A 21,148-nucleotide genomic window follows, 5' to 3' on the forward strand; every position below is an offset into this window, starting at 1 on the left:
GTATCTTTGCGCTCTCAGGCAAAAAGACAAAGGGGGTCCAAATATCGATCAAGTAGTTTAATTACACAACGCGTTTCAGCAAGAAGCCTTGTTCACGTGTAAAGTCACAAGGTGAACACCAAATTTAAATAAAGTTTTTTGCACTCGTGCTACAAATCAACACAAAGGTAGGACTAACCGGACAATAGGCAACCAAAATAGTGGCAGACATATTGGAATGGTCAATGGAAATTTCTGACACAGTGCCTCAGGTAAAGATTACCTCTCTTGTACATATATGGTTGTCACAGTTACTTCACTGAGAATATATACATTTCAATTTGAGAAAAAAACAAACACACAAATTACTGTGAAATACAGACACAATGCATTTGATGCTGATTTGGACGTAATCGGTATGTGAGAGCTGTACTGTCAAAGTTAATTCAGTGAAATACATGATCAATGTCTAATACAGATATATTGCGCATGATTCTGATTTACATGGGTACACTGGCAGTCAGCATATAATAACCGATGTACATAAGTAGCCTGGGTACAATAGCAGTCAGCATATAATATGTACAATGAAGAAAAACAGGGAGGTAGCGCAATTGTGATAGGGGTTTTTTTTTGCACTTATTGTAGGCAGAGCGTAAAGAGCCATCCGAAGACACAGATAAGACAAGCAAATAACTAAAGTGCCAAACAATAGGAATAGATTGCAATGTGTGCACAAATCAGTTGTAAGTACCCCAGTGGATACTAGGTAAAGTACGTCAAGGAAAAATCTGTTCTCAAAAAGGCCAATGTCTATGAATAAGACGTCCTTGGACTATTCCCGAATGAGTATGGCATAACGGTGTGTCCGGTGGCAAAAAAATCCCAACAGATTAACAAGAAAAAATTCTTATCGTGCTGCCCTGCTATCACCCCAACTTAATTGCCAATGGAGAAAATCGCATCTACTTAGTAAAAGAAAGTTTCACAATAGTCAATATGCCAGGAATATAGAAAAGTCGAACCTCAGAAGCTGGTGTCTCAGATTGTGATATAAACTCGAGCAGTGATTCCTGGAGTGCAAAGGTTGGGTACGCCCGTGTAGGTGAAGTCCAGTGATGGGCCCCCTCCTTTCCTCCTAAGGAATAAAGACACAAAAATTATACTGTGAATAAATATAATAACTAAAAACATCATGGAGAAATATGAACATTTGAAAAGCATCATAGCAAAAGATCAACAGGTTCACAAATGTCTAAAGAGGGTACGAGCAGTCAGATAAGGGTGTCAACTAAATCTCATACTGAATCATGGGTGATCATTATTCCCTCAGATGGATGGCCAATTCTTCATCCATGTTGAGACCTCCCGGGAATCTGGTTTGGAACTCAATTATCAATTTGGACTCTCGTTTTCTCAGATTGAGTACCCTATCACCCCCTCTGGGGTGTCTGGGGACTTGTTCCAATATAAAGAAGTTTAAGTCAGCAATATTGGAGTAATGTTTCTGTTCGAAATGGCGAGCAACAGGGTATTTAGGGTCCTTGTTGGTAATGGCCCTAAGATGCTCAAGAATTCTTTTTTTGGCAGCACAGCTGGTGCTACCAATGTACCACATTTTACATGAGCATTCGATGACATATACAACAAACGTAGTGCTACAGGTAAAGAAAGAGGTCAGAGTTTTGGTGATATCATTGTATTCTACAGATCCTCTGTATTTACTGTGCTTACAGGCTTTGCAGTGACCACAGGGATAAAACCCCACAAGACCATGTTCAGAATTACTTTTAGGGTATTGAGTGATATCATTTTTGACCACTAAGTCACGTATATTTCTGCTTCTTTTGTAGGTGATGGTAGGCCGATCAGAGATATTTTTACCTAAAATCGAATCTGTCTTAAGTATCTCCCAGTTTTTAGTTAGAAGTTTTTTGACTTGTTTTGACTCAGAACTATACGTCAAAATGAGTCTAGTAGACTCATCATTTTCAGTTTTGTCAGATGGCCGGTTATTTTCAAGGGTTTCTGATCTTCCTATCTCGTCAGCTCTATCTTTAGCCTTTTTGAGAACCCAACCGGGGTAGCCCCTGCTTTTGAATCTAGTTATAATGGTAGATTGCTCTCTTAGGTAAGCATCATTGGTGTTACAGTTTCTTTTAGCCCTTAACAACTCCTCATAGGGGATGCTCCATTTTAGAGCTTCAGGGTGGCTGCTTTGTGCATGTAGCACACTGTTTCCTGCTGTAGCTTTCCGAAACAAAGAAGTACATATTTTTTGATCACTGATCTCAAGTCTGACATCTAAAAATTCAGTTTGGCTTTCGCTGATGTTGCCAGATAAGCATATGTTGTAGCTGTTACAATTCAGTTTAGTGATGAAGTCTTGGGCCTCAGTTTTGGTACCTCTCCAGATAATGAAAAGGTCGTCGATGTAGCGGAGCCACACGACGACCTTCCCAAAATCGTCTGCTAGTGTACTGCTGCCATGGATTTCCTGCTCCCAATAACCCATGAACAGATTAGCTAAGCTAGGAGCGAAGCAAGAACCCATGGCAGTACCACTGATTTGCCTGTAGAGGGCGCCATCAAAAGAAAAAATGTTGTTAGTTAAACAAAAATACATCATTTCCATTATCATTTTGGAATGTTCACGATAACATAACGGTCTATTGATCAAATAGTGTTCACAGGCTTGAAGGCCATGTTGGTGGTTGATTATCGTATAGAGTGACTGAACATCCAAAACAATAAACATATACTCAGGTTTCCATACTATATTTTCAATTTGACACAAAAAGTCTTTGGTGTCTCTGATATAGCTGGGTAAGAGGGTGACAAAGTCTGGTTGCCTATTGTCCGGTTAGTCCTACCTTTGTGTTGATTTGTAGCACGAGTGCAAAAAACTTTATTTAAATTTGATGTTCACCTTGTGACTTTACACGTGAACAAGGCTTCTTGCTGAAACGCGTTGTGTAATTAAACTACTTGATCGATATTTGGACCCCCTTTGTCTTTTTGCCTGAGAGCGCAAAGATACTCTTATCTTGGACACTTTGAATATATATATATATATACGGATGTACCTACGTCTTTGTGGACTTACAGCCAGCCTACTGCTTTCATTTGCCTGTTTCAGTGTTCTTTAAAAATCCTTGCTTGCAAATGATCAATCCTTCCTCTTCTCTCTCCTTTTTAGGTCTCGCTGTATCAATGCGTAAGCATTGATGGCGAAATTATAGTAGTCTTTCGAAAAGTCTGCCTAAACTACGAATTAGACACAGTTCATGTGAGACATGCGCTTGCACAACGCCAGCCACGTCACACACCACCATTTGTCTGTGCCTCGCATCAGACTTCAAAGGCTGCCGCTTCCCCCATCAGACTTCAAAGGCTGCCGCTCCCCCGCATCAGACTTCAAAGGAATGCGCTCCCGCTCCCCGCCATAGCAATGCAGAGATCTTGTTTTAATATTCATTAAGCACTGCTCTTATGTCTCCCACATAACCCCGCAGCTGCTCTCTGCTCTGCACATTCCTTGCACTCCTAATAAACTGGAAGAGTGAAAGAGTGCTTTCATCCAGAACTGCCCCATCCTCTCACAAAACTGACCCTTCATCTCTCCCACAAACACCCGCACTCTGATACGGGTCTCTTGCTACCTTAAGGAAGCTGTTCATGTAAGGGCATCAATCTTCACCTCTCCTCTGTATCTTTGTCCAGCCAACGTAGCCTCCTCAGCTCTCCTTGCCTTGTGGATGTTGCCCTCTCATGGTGCCAGCTTCTGCCTCTCTATCGTGCTCCCCACCCTCCTCTGCTCTCACTACATTAAGATGCTTCCTGTCCCCATCAGGCTTCCTACCTCCACCTCTTCCACGTTGTCCGCCCTACTCTAGGGATGTTGTTACCTTTACTTCACACCTCTTTGTACCTCCACCCAACCGTGTGCCCCCTGCCTCCTAAACCCTCGTCATCTGAAAGATGCTACCTTTTTTCAGGCCTTCTTTCCCACCGACCCTCACTCTCCATATCATCCGCCCTCATGACATGAATTAATCTGGTCCTCTCAAGCCCTCAGTCTCTGCTTCCTCCATCCCATTCTTATATTCTCGCCTCTCGTTATGATAAGGTTGCTGGTCCTCTCGGGCCCTCATTCTCTGCTCCTTTCAATCTAGGCTCTCTGTACTAATGCTGTTAGTCCTCTCAGGGCTTTAAGCGCCCCCCCTCCCACCCCCATGCCTCTCATCATATTCAGGGCCCTCGTATGCTTACCACCACAACCTGATTTTTTTTAAATTAGATTATCTTAGCTGGTGGCTGGAGCCTTCAAAGCCCTCTCCTGCCACTGGCCTTTCCTTGGCCTCTGTTCTCAGAAAGAACAAAAAAATTCTAAGATTCCTAAAAGCAGACAGGCCCCCACCTACGCTCCAGCGAGGCACCCCCTCTCTTTCGTGCATAATTTATACCCATGCTCACCAGCCAAATTTTGAGCTCCTTTTCTCCCTCAACGTATTTGAGTACAACGCCTACAGTGCCGTAGTCTCCTTTCCAAAATCGAAATGCACCATTTAACATCATTAATTACAGTGAGCACGCGGAAAAACACGTTTGAATTGCCATGTCTAATCGAGTTCATGGGTTTTATTCGCTTACATTGTGTAGCTCTGAGACAGCCACTGCGTGCATTTCTACTGGGGGGGAGGGGAGGGGAGCCTTGTTTGTTTTGTTTGTCCTCTGAGACATTCCTGCAGCTGTTACTTCTCCAGTGAGACAAAGTCACTTCCTCCTTTCCTGTCCTCCCTGTTTCTTTACCTGTGTCCACCCTCTGTCGTGCTCCCTTCCTCCGCCCTCTCCTTCTTTCCCTCCGTCCCTAATCTAAACCCTCTTTTCCTTCCCTCCATTCTCTCTTCCATTCTACTCTTCCCTCCAATGTCTCTTTCCTCTATATACCAATTTATTTCATCTGTAGCTGTGTTCTCTTTTCCCCTTTCCCTCTTCATTCCCTCCACTGGTCTCTCTTCTTTTCCACCTGTTATTCTTCCTTTAAATCCTTTCTTTTCCAGATTCCTCACTCCCTCCCTCACACTTTTCATCTCCCTCTAAGACTGCCCTGATCTACACCACCCTCCCTGCCCTGCTTCTCTCCATCGCATCGCTCCATCCCCCCTGCCCTCCCTCTCTCTCCTCCTCTCACACAGCCAGACTCCTCCCACCGGTGCACTAAGAGCTCCCAGCCGAGCACTGGACCCAGTGGAGCCAGCCACAGCCCATCCATCACTCTTATCAGTGGCCATGTGGCAGCTCGGTGGGCCCTGACACCAAGAGGAGGGGGACCTGCGGGGGCCGGGCGGGAGGGGGCTGGTGGAGACAGGGAGAGTTATTAAGGTGATAAGCAGCCATTACAAACAACAACAACTGTCCGGACTTGTAACTTCAAAGAAACGTTGCATAATGTATGTAGGCCAGGAATGTAAACAGTCAACGATACAATGAAATGCTATGCAATAATGCTTTATTGGCATTACCGGAGGTCCGAGGATTGTGTGCGCGCGAGCGGCATCCTCGTCACACGCCTTGTTTCCGTTATTAATGGCTTTGCACCAGCATTGCTTGAGGGCTGGAAACCCAGCCTGGAGCTTTGCATCACTTCTCGAGGTCCTTATTTGGAGCACAGTCTCCTGTTCCGGGGGGCACCTCTATGGGGGAAGCGCTTTCAGTCTGGAGCAACACACACACAACCCCCCCCCACACTGCCCACTCACACACTGCCCACTCACACACTGCCCCCTCACACATTGCCCCCTCACACCCCTCCCCTCACACCCCTCCCCACACACACAACCCCCCACACACACAAACACACATCCCCACACACACAACCCCACACACACACAACCCCACACACACAACCCCACACGCACAACCACACACACAACCCCACACACACCAGGTTAGCAAAACATAGCATAGCAAAACAAAACATAGCACAGCATAACAAAACAGCATAGCATAACAAAACATAGCATAGCATAACAAAACATAGTATAGCATAACAAAACATAGCATAACACAACAAAACATTGCATAGCATAACAAAACACAGCATATTTATTTATTTATTTAAAGAGTTTTATATAGCGCTGGCTAGACCCGGAGTTATCAGAGCGCTTTACATGAGGATATGCGAGTTACAAGTTTCAAATTACATACGTTACAAGAGCACAGTAAGACTGGAGCTTTGCATCACTTCTCGAGGTCCTTATTTGGAGCACAGTCTCCTGTTCCGGGGGGCACCTCTATGGGGGAAGCGCTTTCAGTCTGGAGCAACACACACACAACCCCCCCCACACTGCCCACTCACACACTGCCCACTCACACATTGCCCCCTCACACCCCTCCCCTCACACCCCTCCCCACACACACAACCCCCCACACACACAAACACACATCCCCACACACACAACCCCACACACACACAACCCCACACACACAACCCCACACGCACAACCACACACACAACCCCACACACACCAGGTTAGCAAAACATAGCATAGCAAAACAAAACATAGCATAGCATAACAAAACAGCATAGCATAACAAAACATAGCATAGCATAACAAAACATAGTATAGCATAACAAAACATAGCATAACACAACAAAACATTGCATAGCATAACAAAACACAGCATATTTATTTATTTATTTATTTAAAGAGTTTTATATAGCGCTGGCTAGACCCGGAGTTATCAGAGCGCTTTACATGAGGATATGCGAGTTACAAGTTTCAAATTACATACGTTACAAGAGCACAGTAAGACATAAGGGGAAGGGGGAGGAGGGGGACACAGCAGAGCGACAGGGAGAAACAGTGTCCAAAGTCCGGCTGGGTAGGTGACGGCCAAGGGGGTGAACCAGGGCTGATCTCCTCTATAGCTGTCTAGGCAGCTCCACCGAGCTTTGGCCATATTGCTCAATCTCCGAGCGAGTAGCAAGTTTCAAATTACCTACGTTACAAGAGCATAGTAAGACATAAGGAAAAAAGAAGCAATGTGACAGTAATTAGTCAGAAGAAGGGGGAGGAGGGGGACACAGCAGGGAGACAGGGAGAAACAGTGTCCAAAGTCCGGCTGGGTAGGTGACGGCCAAGGGGGTGAACCAGGGCTGATGCCACAAAACATAGCATATCATAGCATAACAAAACATAGCATAAGAAAGCATAGCATAGCATAACAAAACATAGCATAGCAAAACAAAGCATAGCATAATAAAACACAACAAAACATAGCATAACAAAACAAAGCATAGCATAACATAACAAAGCATAGCATAGCATAACAAAACATAGCATAGCAAAACAAAGCATAGCATAATAAAACACAACATAGCATAGCATAACAAAACATAGAATAGCATAACAAAGCATAGCATAGCAAAACACAGCAAAATATAGCATAGCATAACAAAACATTGCATAGCATAACAAAACAAAGCATAGGATAGCAAAACATAGCATAGCATAACAAAACAAAGCGTAGGATAGCATAGCAAAACACAACAAAGCATAGCATAGCATAACAAAACACAACAAAACATGCATAGCATAACAAAACATAGCATAGCAAAACAAAGCATAGCATAACATAACAAAGCATAGCAAAACAAAACATAGCATAGTATAACAAAACATAGCATAGCATAACAAAAGACAACAAAACATAGCAGAACAAAACATAGCATAAGATAACAAAACATAGCATAAAAAACACAACAAAACATAGCATAACAAAACATAACAAAGCATAGCATAACATAACAAAGCATAACAAAACCAAACATAGCATAGTATAACAAAACATAGCATAAAAAAACACAACAAAACATTGCATAGCATAACAAAACAAAGTATAAGAAAGCATAGCATAACCAAACAAAGCATAACAAAACAAAACACAACAAAACATAGCATAGCATAACAAAACACAACAAAACATAGCATAGCAAAGCATAGTATAACAAAACAAAACATATAGCATAGCAAAACATAGCATAGCATAACAAAACACAACAAAACATAGCATAACTAAACAAAGCTTAGCATAACATAACAAAACATAGCATAACAAAGCATTGCATAGCATAAAACATAGCATAACAAAACATAGCATAGCAAAACAAAGCATAGCATAATAAAACACAACAAAACATAGCATAGCATAGCAAAAAACAACACACATGGCATAGCATAACAAAACATAGCATAACAAAACACAACAAACCATATCATAGCATAACAAAACAAAGCATAGGATAGCAAAACTAAACATAGCATACCAAAACAAAGCATAGGATACCAAATCAAAACATAGCATAGCATAACAAAACATAGCATAACATAACAAAACATTGCATAACAAAACATAGCAAAACACTCAAAACATAGCATAGCTTAACAAAACACAACAAAACATAGCAAAACACAAAATATCATAGCATAGCAAAACAAAGCATAGCATACCAAACACAACAAAACATAGCACAGCATAACAAAACATAGCATAGCAAAACAAAGCATAGCAAAACATAGCATAGCATAACAAAATATAGCATAGCATAACAAAACACAGCATAGCATAGCATAACAAATCAAAGCATAGGATAGCAAAACATAGCATAGCCTAACAAAACAAAACGTAGGATATCAAAACAAAACATAGCATAGCATACAGCATCACTCAGCATCAGCACAGCATCACTCAGGGGCACCACAACATCACTATGCGCTACCACAGCATCACTGAATGCCACAGCATCACTCGTTCGCCACCACAACATCACTCAGCATCACCACAGCATCAATCTGTGCAACCATTCAACAACAACTGGTTCAAATATGTTCTCTCAATGTTTCAAGCTAAATTACAAATGTCACAAAAAGATGTTCATGTTTCACTTCTGTTCTTGGATTTTCGTCACTATAAAATACACTGAACATAATCTTCACAAAAGTTATTTACAAAAGTTTAAGCTATTGCTATTATAAATTACAATAACTTATTTAAGTATTAATTATTAACAAAAAATAAAAGCCATTGTTATTTGTAATATCAATACATCTAAGTCACGTAAATACAACACATATTGCATTACAAATGCTATAGGTGTCACATTTGCGAAAGTTAAAACTATTGGCATTGTAAATGACAAAGCTATTAATTTCGCTATTTTCAAAACCAACACATAAATACAAAATTTGTCATTTACAATACCAATAGCTCAAACTTTCCTAATGCGAGACCTATTGCATTGCAAATGCTTGTTGTCCTTCGTTTCCTTCCATTTAGAGGATTGACCTAGTACTGTATCCTTATGTTTTTGGGGGACTATTTGTTTTAGGTGTACCGTTTGCCTGTGTTCAGCTTCAGCGCCCGTAGCTGCTTGTTGTCATTTTGGTTGTCGACCAGTCAGTTGGGCTTCTTTGGATAAGATATAGTTTGGTTTTGGGCTTCTTTTTAAGGGGGAGTGGGCATGTTGTTTAGTTACTATCGAGGGCTCCTCCGGCTATTAAGAGCCAGTCGGGCAAAACTCTTCTTTTTTTTCACTCACTCCATTGTAGTTTACAGCGACGCAGTGCTCTGGTTACTGGAATGCTGGCTTCTTCAGGATGTCAGGCTCCTTTCTTTTAAAAAAGACTCTAGCAGCATTGTTCAGTACGGAAATCATCACACCCTTTTATTTCCACTCTTTTCCTCTACACTTCCTATGTGCAGATGGTGCTTGAGAAGCAACCGGCCCGTCCAATCCAAAACGTAGCAACTATTACTTCAACCCTGCTCGGTCACATGATCCGGAAGCAGACTGTACAGTTCAGCGCCGATAAAGAAAGATGTAAACACCCTGTGCACACACCTCCACACTACTGACATCCAGACTCCAGCTGCTTGTTAACTGGCCTTAGAATGCAATTCCAGCAGCTTGTAGCTAAACAGAACATCCAGGAATACTGAGAAATTTCCTAGTTATCACAAAGGAAAGTTTCAATTCTATTAAGGACGCGGAGGCGAGGATTATGCATATCCTTTCTTCATTTTATTGACAGCAAGTTAAAAGATAAACAGAAAAACACAGTCCATGAACTACATAACCCATGAGGCGCAGCGGTAGCCATGGGAACCAGTCAACCTATCATAGTCCAGCCAAGTCCATAAAGAGACTCCCTCGACGTAGTCCTTCCTCTTTCTTCATTGCTGCCCCCAGCAGTTAAGTCCCTTCACATATCTTTGAGCTTTGGGATTTTGGCGTAGGGTAGTTTTGATGTGACAGTTTATTTCAAAGTTATTCCTTGCCTGTTTAGTACGTCGGGGTCTCTCCCGCATTGTGTGAGACGCGGTAAGCTTTGGGCTCGAGCGTCTTTTGTGGCAATTAGCGCAAGTGCGCTGTGCGGTGCCGGTTGAACGTGCCGCTGGCCTTTCTGGATTCCTCCACAGCCCTTTGCGCTCGTGTGGTAGGAACGCGCTGAGGCACTAGCGCTTCGTTCTAGCAATATTTAGCCTCTCCCCCTCCACTTCACCCCCTGCAAAAAAAAACACTATTTAGAAACGTCAAACGTTAAGAAATAAAGTGAGCGTCATTTTTGCAATGAATTAAATATTCAGCTGTGTGAGGGAACGTCATTGGCTCAGCGCCTCAACAGTCAAACAAGTAGAACCCCTTACACACAGCGCTTCTTACTGCTACCGAGTCTGTGAGGCGCTCTCCTGATTGGACAGGTAGGAGGTGAGTTTGGGAGGGAGGTGCATTTTGTTTTATAGTGACCTATGTGGGAAGCAACTGGTCGCCATGCTTGCGCGTGAGGTGAGGTGGGGCGGAAGCGTCCGCAGGAGAGAGAGCTGTGCTTGTAAGCCTGCAGATCAATGGATGGGAAATAGGGTCAACTTTGGAGGTGCGCTTGTGTACTAAGTAGCGTAGCAAGGAAGGCCATGGGCCCTGGTGCTTTCAAGGAAAATGTCCCCTTTAACTGCAGTTGGGGTGGCAGTACAGCAATTATCAGGGTGCATTGGGCCCTGGTGGCACTGCACCTGCTGCACCAAAGGTAGCTACTTCCCTGTGGGTCCTGGCGTAGGTGTTTGGGAGCAGTCGGGTCCGTCCAGCTCTTCAGATCTCGAGTTGCGTGCAGAGATGTCTCACTCTGGCTGGGAGGGAGTTCCGCGGGAAGAAGGCTCTCACAGGACTTTCGGGCCCAGGGAGTGCCCAGAAGTGGGGCCGGTCCAGTTCGATCCAGTGCCGGGGATTGTCCTGTGGAAGAAGCAGAGCTCCTTGAAGGAAGGACTTCTTGCCACACAATGAGAATGCTATGGCCGGGGAATGTCAATGAGTTACAGAAAAGAGGTAGAATAGACAACTGGGGAGAGGAGTTGGCCTAACGGCTAGGGCGGCCGACCTCGAATCTGGGGAACTGGGTACGAGTCTCGGAATTGAAGCTGAACATCCTGTGATTCTAGGCAAATCACTTAATCTCCCCTGCCTAAAAAAAATGAATGTGTCCTCATGTAATGCAACTGGTGCTATGTAAAGAGCTCTGATACCCGATTCGGGTCTAGTTTGCGCTATATAAAACTCAGCAAAATAAAAAAAATAAAAAAATAAACTGGAATTTACAAACAGGCCACAAAGAGGAGATGGCGTCTCCTGATGGATTGGCACGTTAAATGCTCACTGCTAACATCTGGTGATCTGCCTGTCGAATCCCATTTTACCCAGCTCAGGCTTTCGAGATTGGTCTAGGGCCCTTAAATTTGTTAACATTAACACCTGCTATCTGCAGCACTTCGAAATGAAAGAACTGTAGGTTGAAGCGCTATATGAATACATTGTTAACATTATTATAGGCGGAGGGGTGTTTTGCAAATCTTTCCGACACAGTGGGGCCTAGAAGAACCAACAAAAGAAAACGCCCCCACCCTGCCTGGGAGGAACGCTAGGGCAGGAAAGCTTTTCATCTTTCTTGTTTTTGTGAACTTTCTGCTGGAATGAGACTTCTGTAAGCACTCCGCATCACAGCCCCCAGCATCTAATGCAAGGGTCCCTGCGCTGATCAGTGGTGGGGAAGACTGCACACCAGGCCGAGGCATGCCGCAGGGGACCGGTGACCAAGTCCATTCATTGCTTACTCTGACCGAAGCATCCCTCCACCTCCTAGGGGTCACCCATGATTCTTAATTCCGTGCTGCCACCTTCCTCTTGCCTTTCCCTTCTTCCTCCAGTGGTTGAAGTGGGCGGGATCTAATGAGAACAAAGTTCCCAATCTTTTAATTTTCAGAAACAGTTCCAGTACTTTTTGTTAAAAAAAACAGCCATCCCTGAACGGTTAATGTCGACCTCTGGGGGCCTCCAGCAGAAAGAGAAGGAGTGGAGTGCTCCTGTACCGTGAAACCAAGGTAGAGGCAAACAGCAAAAGAAGAAGCATGCCTTCCTATCAGGTTTCCTGTTACCTCAAAGAAATATAAATATGTACAATAGATAAATCAGCACATCAAAAGGCTACTTGGGAGTCCATGATATTGCTTTAATAGTTGGGAGTTATTTGAAGCATTGGGGTGACAAAGATGTATTTTATGCATGATAATGCAGCTGAGTTCTGGAAAATGCATTTCCAACAGAAACTTACAAAAGGGTTTCACTAAGAAGAAACTAATTGCATCCTACTAAAAATATATATTTTCAAGGCACTTGTTTTACCTTGAACACAGAGGGGTCCATTAGGATGGCGGGCGGATTGCCCCCGCCAGGCTGGCGGTAGCCACCGCCAGCCTGGCGGGGGCAATCCGCCCGCCATCCTTCCCTGTATTCCCCCCTGCCATATTAGTATGGCGGGGGGGACCACGGCGGAAGAAAAACACCGCCCGCCACTTTACCGCCCCGGTCGCCTTGCGGCCGGGGCGGAAAATGTTTAATATGGTGGCGGTGTCTATTAGACACCACCAGCCATATTACGATGGCAAGAGTGCAATGCCTTTCCGTGGCGGCAATGCCGCCACGGAAAGGCAGGCGGTCTTCACTCTGGGGGCCTCCTGCGGGCCCCTAGAGTGAAGGTGAGTGGGGGGGTGCACACGGGGGGGTACCTGTAGTACCCCCCTTCATTTTTATTTCCAAAGCGGCAGGCACCGCGCGGTGCCTGCCGCTTTGCAAATGAAAATGCTGTGATGTATTGTCAGCATTGTGGCGGGCGGTGCAGAGAGCATTGCCCGCCACAATGCTGAGAATACAGGATGTGCCCGCCACTGTGGCGGGCACATCCTAATGGCACCCCCGGGACCCCCGCCCTTAAGGCGGGAGGTCCTGTTTTCCGATAGGGGGGTGGGTGGGCAAAGCCCACCCGCCACCCTAATGTGCCCCTAAATCTTTTTGCACATGTCTCAACACCCCTAGTCATATTTTAATTTTAAAATAATAACTTGCATATTCACAGTGCTTTCAGTCACAGTATGGGACCGACGTAGTACTAAAAATATGTCATTTTGCCCCACTGCGCAAACCAGGATGAAAAATTGTCTAGCATTTGCGACAAAGAATTTTCAATTCTATTAAGAACATGGAGGCGAGAATAATGCTTCTCTAACTTTACTGACAATACAGCAGCAAAAGAGTTAACTTTAAACAAGCATAACCCGGAAGAACAGCCCCCTCCAGGTATGCACCAATAGCATGACAACAATCAGTATATAAGGTCCCAGTGACGTAAGCACTTCCTCTTTCTTTGCAAAGTCTATAAGTAACAAAATTCGAATCCAAAGGAACTTGAATGGAACATATCAGGAAACCTCCAGGAACGCAGAGGACTGGTGAAGAACATCAGGATAGCTGAATCTTCAGGATTCGGTGTTTTGATCACCTGAAAAAGAAAAATAGCCATAATACCCATGTCGGACTGAAAGGAAAAACAGTCACAAAGAGAATTGGGTAGGGAAGAAAACAAGAGTTTAAGCATAGCATCAGAAATGCATGCAATATAAAGCAGTCTTTAACAATAATACAGTAAATAATATGTAACATCCTGGGTGGGATTATTCTCGCCTCCGTGTCCTTAATAGAATTGAAAATTATTTGTCGCGAATGCTAGACAATTTTTCATTCTATGTCAGTCCACGGAGGCTCAAATAATGCTAGTTTAAAGTTGCTCCACCACCACCGACGCAATATCCACAATAGGTTTGTGGTAAAAGGTCTTGAAAGTGGACTCAGATGACCAGTCCGCCGAAGTCATGATGTCTTGTAACCTAGACCCAGTGAGAAGGGCCTTAGAAGCCGTAGAACCTCTAACAGAGTGTGCACCAAAAACAGAGGAATCAATGCCAGCCAAGGTCAAAAGCCAGGTAACCCACCTGGCTAGTATAGCTGAAGAGACTGGGCGGAAAGGTCTCTGAAGAGAAATTAAAAGTTGGCCTGCCACATCATTTCGGAATTCTCTAGTACAGTCTTCATAGACCTTCAAACATTGCACAACACAAAGTTTGCTATAATGTGGAAAAGCAGGGTAAGAAACACATTTTGAATTTGTCTTTTTACGACGAGAAATGGTAAAAGAAACTCCAGAGGGAGTGAATACTCTACCTGCTAAGTCTAGTGCATGCACATCAGACACACGTCTACATGATATAAGACAAAGTAATAGAGTCAATTTGGCCGATAATTGTTTGCGCGACAAACCCTCGTTAGCCGGCCAAGACTGCAAGAATCTTAGAACAATGGAAACATCCCATAAGGTATGATATTTGGGTTGAGGAGGATTTACTAACCTGATACCTCGTAGAACCTTACAAACCAAAGGGTGTTCACCTACTGGTTTACCGTCAATATGAGGATGACCCGCTGAAAGGGCTGATCGAAAATTATTGACTGTCCTGAAAGCCATACCAGATTTGGCCAATTCAGATAAGAAATTCACAATTACAGAGATTCGGGATCCCAAGGGATCACTCTGTTGTTGACCACACCAACGCACCCATCGCCGCCAAGCGGACTCATAACGTTTGAGAGTGGAGGGTACCCAAGATTGAGAGAGGAAAAAGAGAGCGTCTTGCGAAACTCCCGGCACTTGCCAGCGTCGCCGGAAAGTCTCCACGCCATGAGAGGCAATTGACCCTGCAGGATCAACGGATGAAGAAGACCAACAGAGTTGGTCAACAAAGGACCTGATTTGAACTGGAGGAGCACATGACAACGTCATTGCTCCTGGAAACCACGCTTGAGCTTTCCAACAAGGTGACACTAGGATTATTTCCGCCCTCTGTCGACGAGTGTGGGCCAACAATCTCGGAATCATTACGAATGGTGGAAATGCATATAGAATGCCCGTCGTCCATGATTGAATGAAGGCGTCAGAGCTGATCGCTAACGGATCCGGACGCCAACTGTAAAACAGGGGAATGTGCCTGTTGAGTCGAGAGGCAAAGAGATCTAGAACACACGGGCCCCATTTGGAGTTCAACGCTTGGAACACAGAGGGATGCAGTTTCCAATCGCTGGAGTCCCGCAGGAATCTGGAATTCCAGTCTGCCACCACATTCAAGGAACCCGGAATGTACTCTGCCGTCACAGATATGTGATGGTCCAGACAATAATGCCAAAAATCCTTGGCGATTTCTACCAAAAGTCGGGATCTGGTACCTCCCAGACGATTGATGTAGCGCACTGCGGACATGTTGTCCATGCGCAGAAGTATACAACAACTTGCTTTCTGAGGAGAAAGAGTCCGAATAGCAAAAGAGCCCGCTAACAGCTCTAGGCAGTTGATGTGAAGACGTAATTCCTCCTGGGACCAACGACCACCGGTCTCCAAAGTCCCGCAACGAGTCCCCCAGCCCCAACTACTGGCGTCGGACTCGATGATGGCATCCGGGATTTCCGCAAAAATGGCCTTGCCATTCCAAGCATCCATGTGTTGTAACCACCAATTCATCTCCAGACGCGCCTCCTGAGAGAGTGCAATCTGTTCTGCATAATGCAGACCCTTGCGAAGGTGTAAAATCTTCAACCTCTGTAAAGCCCTGTAATGAAGGGGATCTGGAAAAATCACTTGAATGGACGCTGCCAACAACCCTACAAGGCGGGCTAAGGTCCTCAATGATATTGTCGGAGAGGCAGGCGCTCTCCTCAATTCCTTCTTGATGGCGGACCTCTTCTTGAGAGGTAAGAGAAGTTGAGACGTCACAGAATCGACCTGAAAACCCAAGAATTCGATCCTCTGAGATGGAATCAGGAGAGACTTGGGAACATTGAGGAGAAAACCTAACTCCTGAAGAAGACTGATAGTCCAAGAGAGATGCAACTGAACTATCTCGACAGACTGACCCATTATCAGAATGTCGTCCAGATAAATAATGAGTCTCACTCCTCTCCCCCTTAACCACTGAACCACCGGCCGCATGAGTTTTGTGAAATACCATGGAGCGGACGACAGACCGAAGGGCATGGCCGTAAACTCGAACCATTGAGTGCGCCACTGAAACTGGAGAAAACGACGATGAGGAGGAAAAATGGCAACTGTCAGATAAGCATCTTTTAGGTCTAACCGAACCATCCAATCGTGGCTCAACAACATGTCTCGTAAGAGATGAATGCCCTCCATTTTGAAATGGCGATACACTACGCTCACGTTGAAATCTTTCAAATTGAGAACAAGACGGAAACCCAGATCTTTCTTGGGCACAAGGAAAATTGTGCTCACAAACCTGTGTGGATGCAGGTCCATCTGCACAATAGCCCCTCTGAGCAACAAAGACTGAATCTCTTCATCGATGAAACTCATCTCTACGGGGGAAAAACTTAGAGGTCTTGGAAACATCGTCTGAATAGGAGTGGAATAAAACTCTATCCGAAAACCCTGAACAGTTTGTAGGATCCAAGGATCCGAAGACAGAGCCTCCCACCTGGGAAGGAACTGAGACAGACGACCTCCCACCATTTGATCCCCCGTAATGCAAAATGGGTACCTGAATACGAGGAATCTCCAGACTGGTACTGCTGTCCTCGATAATTGCCTCGCTGACCTCGGCCTCTGTCGCCTCTAGCCTTGGTGGGGTAGAATTTGGACCTCTGGGCACCTCCTCTGCCCCTTTGCTCAGAACCTATAGAGGTCTGTTGTCCTCCACGGCCGGAACCGTGACCTCTAAAGCGGCCGGCCCTATTAAAAACACCAGTATGAAATACTTTTTTTATGTTAGCCTGCGCTTTGTCCAAAGCTGAGAATGTTGCAACATATTTCCCCATCTTTTTAACAAAGTCCTCTCCAAAAAGCATTTCATTGGCCAGGGAACCTGGCTCTGTGGTAGCCATCTCAGCTAATTGTGGATCAATCCGCATTAAAAACTGAACGTCTCCGTTCAGTAGACAAAGCAACATTTGCGTTTCCCAAAAAACACATGGCGCGTTGCGCCCATTCCATGATGTCCGAAGGGTCCAGAGAGGTACCCTTATCTTTAGCCACCACTGCGGCATTCCAAAATTTTTGTTAAAGGGCCAGAAATATCCAAAATTTTATCCTGGCATCCTTTCCAGGCTCTATCTAAACCCTTCTTATGGTCCTTAGCAAATTTGCGCATAAAAGTAGCCATATTTGGGTCTAAATCTGGCGTATCAGTGACCTTGCCAAGTAAAGAGGGTCGAGGGCACTCAGACCGAAGCGAAGCTCTGACCTGGCTTTCAAAACCTTGGCGGATATTATTTTGGACATAATGCGCAACTTCCACACAAGGTTGCCATTCTGTGGACCGAGGATGAATTAAATTTTGAGGATTGAATAATACATTTTTAGGTTGTACCACATCCTGAGCATCATAGAAGGTGTGTTTTGTTTTCTTGACTTTCTTTTTAGGTTTATCGGAGTCATCTGAAATCAGAAGAATTATTGGTACTGGGCGTAGAATCGTCCTGAGCATCTTTATCTGCCAAGGACGTAACTGGTGCTATGTAAAGCGCTCTGATACCTGATTCGGTTCGGGTCTAGTTCGCGCTATATAAAACTCTGCAAAACAAAAACAAGCAAAACAAAGGAACCATGGTCTAAAAACACAGTCTTAGCAACATTTAACAAGGCTTCAGCCGAAGCACGAGAAGAAGATGAAGATGTGCCTTTAGATTTAGACTTTCTTTTCTTCGAAGTCAGAGACTTCGCCAAGGGCTTCAGCGTCTTAAGAAGCGCCTTATTCATAGAACTCCGGTCGTGGGTATCCCGGGTTTCAGCAGAATGCTCCTCCAAAGTTTCAGTGTATGGTTCCACATACTCTTCATATTCATTGAATTCCACCCACTTATCTTCCTCCTCAGCGTAGTACGCCATAATTATAATAGGAGATTTTGAAGGAGTTCAAAAGAGGGGGGGGGGGACCCAAGGGCTAACAGAGCACAGACAGTCAAACGTGAAAAGACTGGGTCTAAACAAACAAATTTGAAGTGGCAGGAGTAAGCCCTGAAATAACTCCCATAATGCCAAGCACTCAGTCTGGAAAAACGCTTTGGAGCCTGGGATTTATCAGGCAATGCGTGTGTTAATGCAGCGTGAAGAGCCGGGCTAGAAATCCTGTCACCGGCTGTTCGCGCATGCGCAGACACGCGAAGGCGGGGCTAAACAGAGCCTGCTCCCTGAGCGCGCCGAAGTGCGTAGCTCCGCTCCCTCGCCACAGCCCACAAGAAGAAAGAAAACGAAGGGGCACTGAAGCCTCAACTTCAAGTAAGGCACAATAATTTCATAAGCGCGAGAGAGCGCGACACGCGCCCATGCAAATGCGCAGAAGAAAAACGAAATACGCACATAGAAAACACGGGCAGTCAAAAGACCACCCACGCAAGCAAAAGAAGACGCGAAGGTCGCGTTGAACATGAAGAGCGCAGCGCGCCAAAGTTTCAAACATAAACAAGCAATTAATTATTAATAAGAATGAAAAAAACACTTATCTCGCTGCTGCAACAGCAAAGAAAAAGAGGAAGTGCTTACGTCACTGGGACCTTATATACTGATTGTTGTCATGCTATTGGTGCATACCTGGAGGAGGCTGTTCTTCCGGGTTTATTTTAATTTTATTATTTTATTTATGCGATTTTATATAGCGCGAACTTTACCCGAAGGTGTCAGAGCGCTTTACATAGGACCCAGTTTCAACCATAAGGACTGATGGTTACATTCGGAAAAACAGATTTGCAAAATTGTTGACTTACATAAGAACCAGTTGAAAACATACGGACTTAGGATTACATGCGTTACAAAAAAAGGTACAAACTGAAAAAATTTACAAGAGATAGAGTCACACAAGGAGGAGATACAAATGGATAAACTCTAGGCATATACTAGAGATATCTCTATCTACTTAGGGAGGGGATACACATGGATATATTCTAAGAGTCACAGAGGAATGGTAGAGAGCACAGCGGACTCCTGCATAAACTAGTGATTAGAGTTATCTCTATATACATAGGGAAGGGGTAAGACTGGATATACTCTAAAAGTCACATAGGAATGGAAGAGAGCAAAGCGGACTACTGCATGTCCTAGTGATTAGAGTTATCTCTATATACATAGGGAAGGGATACACATGGAAATACTCTAAAAGTCACATAGGAGACTAGTCATTAGAGTTATCTCTATATACATGGGAAGGGATAAGACCGGATATACTCTAATGGACACATAGGAATGGTAGAGAGTACAAAGGTCTACTGCATACACTAGTGATTAGAGTTATCTCTATATACATAGGGAGGGGATAAGACTGGATATACTAAAGAGTCACATAGGCAAGGTATATGGTGCAAGGTCTAAAGCAAATACCATTGATTAGAGTTATTACAATAAGTCAAAGAGCAGAGTTCCATAAGTGTGGATGCAGTCAAAGAACAAAGGGAGGGTGGGAGGGATGCAAGGGTATGGAGAGAAGGGGAAGCGGAAAAGGGAGGGAACAATTGAGGATCATCCACGGGGAAAAGGGTTGATGGACGAGGGAATGGGAGGAGGGCTAGAGTCCATCGAAACTGTCCGAAAACAGCAGCAAAGTGATGGTCAGGACAAAGCAAAAAGTCAAGAAGTCCAGGAGTGAAGGTGGGAGATTAAGCTGGAGGCCAGCCGCAGGCGCGACACCATCTTGGAGAGCTTGCAGTCAGCCGTCTCGGTGGGGGAGAGAGTGCGCCAGGTGGTGAAGGCCATGTTGACGCTGTTGGTACAGTCACGCGTTGGCCATGGGGCGCTGCACGGCTGCCGGTGGGTTGTGTGTGGATTCACCCGCAAGCGGTGTGGAGTCCATTCAGAACACTGGTGCCCTGTGGGGGGGAGGGGGAGGGTGAGTGGTCTGGAGATCCGGCCCGTGTTGCAGGGCCCCAGGGCATTCCGGCACTGGCAGTGGCCCCAAACTGGCAGCAGGTCGGGAGGCAGGCCAAAAATCCAAGAGAGGGCCGGATTAGCAGGAGGCCGGGGAGAAGTTGGGGCGAGCCAGTGTAAGCGGCGATCGCCATTCAAAAGTCGCCTCCGGCAGCCATCTTAGAGTCAGGCAGGCGCTGGAAGGATTCCCTCGGTGGGGGTCTCCACCGAAGTGAAGGTAGAGGAAATTATGCCAGCTGCTGCAGCGAGAGTCTCGACCAGCCCGGGTAGCGCAGGACGCAATCCTACCTCCCAGCGGCGGCCGCAGTCAGCTTGTTTAAAGTTAACTCTTTTGCTGCTTTATTGTCAGTAAAGTTAGAGAAGCATTATTTGAGCCTCGGTGGACTGACATAGAATTCAGTTCTGCCACTGTCTGGTTACACACATAAAATCTCTGCTGCAAGTGCAATAATCATTTGGGCTTTCATACGGAAGAAAAGTGCATTTCCAACCGATTATTCTACCTTGCATGAATTTTTCTTCCTAGTTTTATATATTTTTACCTGAAGGTGAAATGACAACAAAACAGTTAGATATCATTGTGTTTTTTTACCCATTTCTCCTCCCGCTGTAGACTCACTGGCTCTGCACCACTGCACTCGGAAGGATTTATTTTTCAGTTTTATATAGCACGAACTCTATCCGAGGGTATTGGAGTGCTTTACAGGAACACCAGCGGCAACAGGCCACTAGACGGCATCGGTAGACTGTAGGAAGAAAGACGGCTCTGAGTCTCATTGAGAAGCACGTGAAGACGCAACCAATCA

General features: G+C 44.9%; 1 long non-coding RNA gene across 1 annotated transcript; it reads right to left on the minus strand.

The window, feature by feature from the left end:
• Window positions 1-13,581: 13,581 nt before the first annotated feature.
• On the minus strand, window positions 13,582-21,076 carry LOC144818114 (uncharacterized). Its single transcript, XR_013607044.1, has 2 exons — window positions 20,935-21,076; window positions 13,582-13,868 (listed from the first exon to the last, which is right to left on the minus strand). It is a non-coding gene; the product is annotated as an uncharacterized LOC144818114 (long non-coding RNA).
• Window positions 21,077-21,148: the final 72 nt, after the last annotated feature.

Source organism: Lissotriton helveticus, chromosome 2_1 (assembly GCF_964261635.1).
Source record: "Lissotriton helveticus chromosome 2_1, aLisHel1.1, whole genome shotgun sequence".
In the NCBI taxonomy this organism is placed as follows: Eukaryota; Metazoa; Chordata; class Amphibia; order Caudata; family Salamandridae; genus Lissotriton; species Lissotriton helveticus.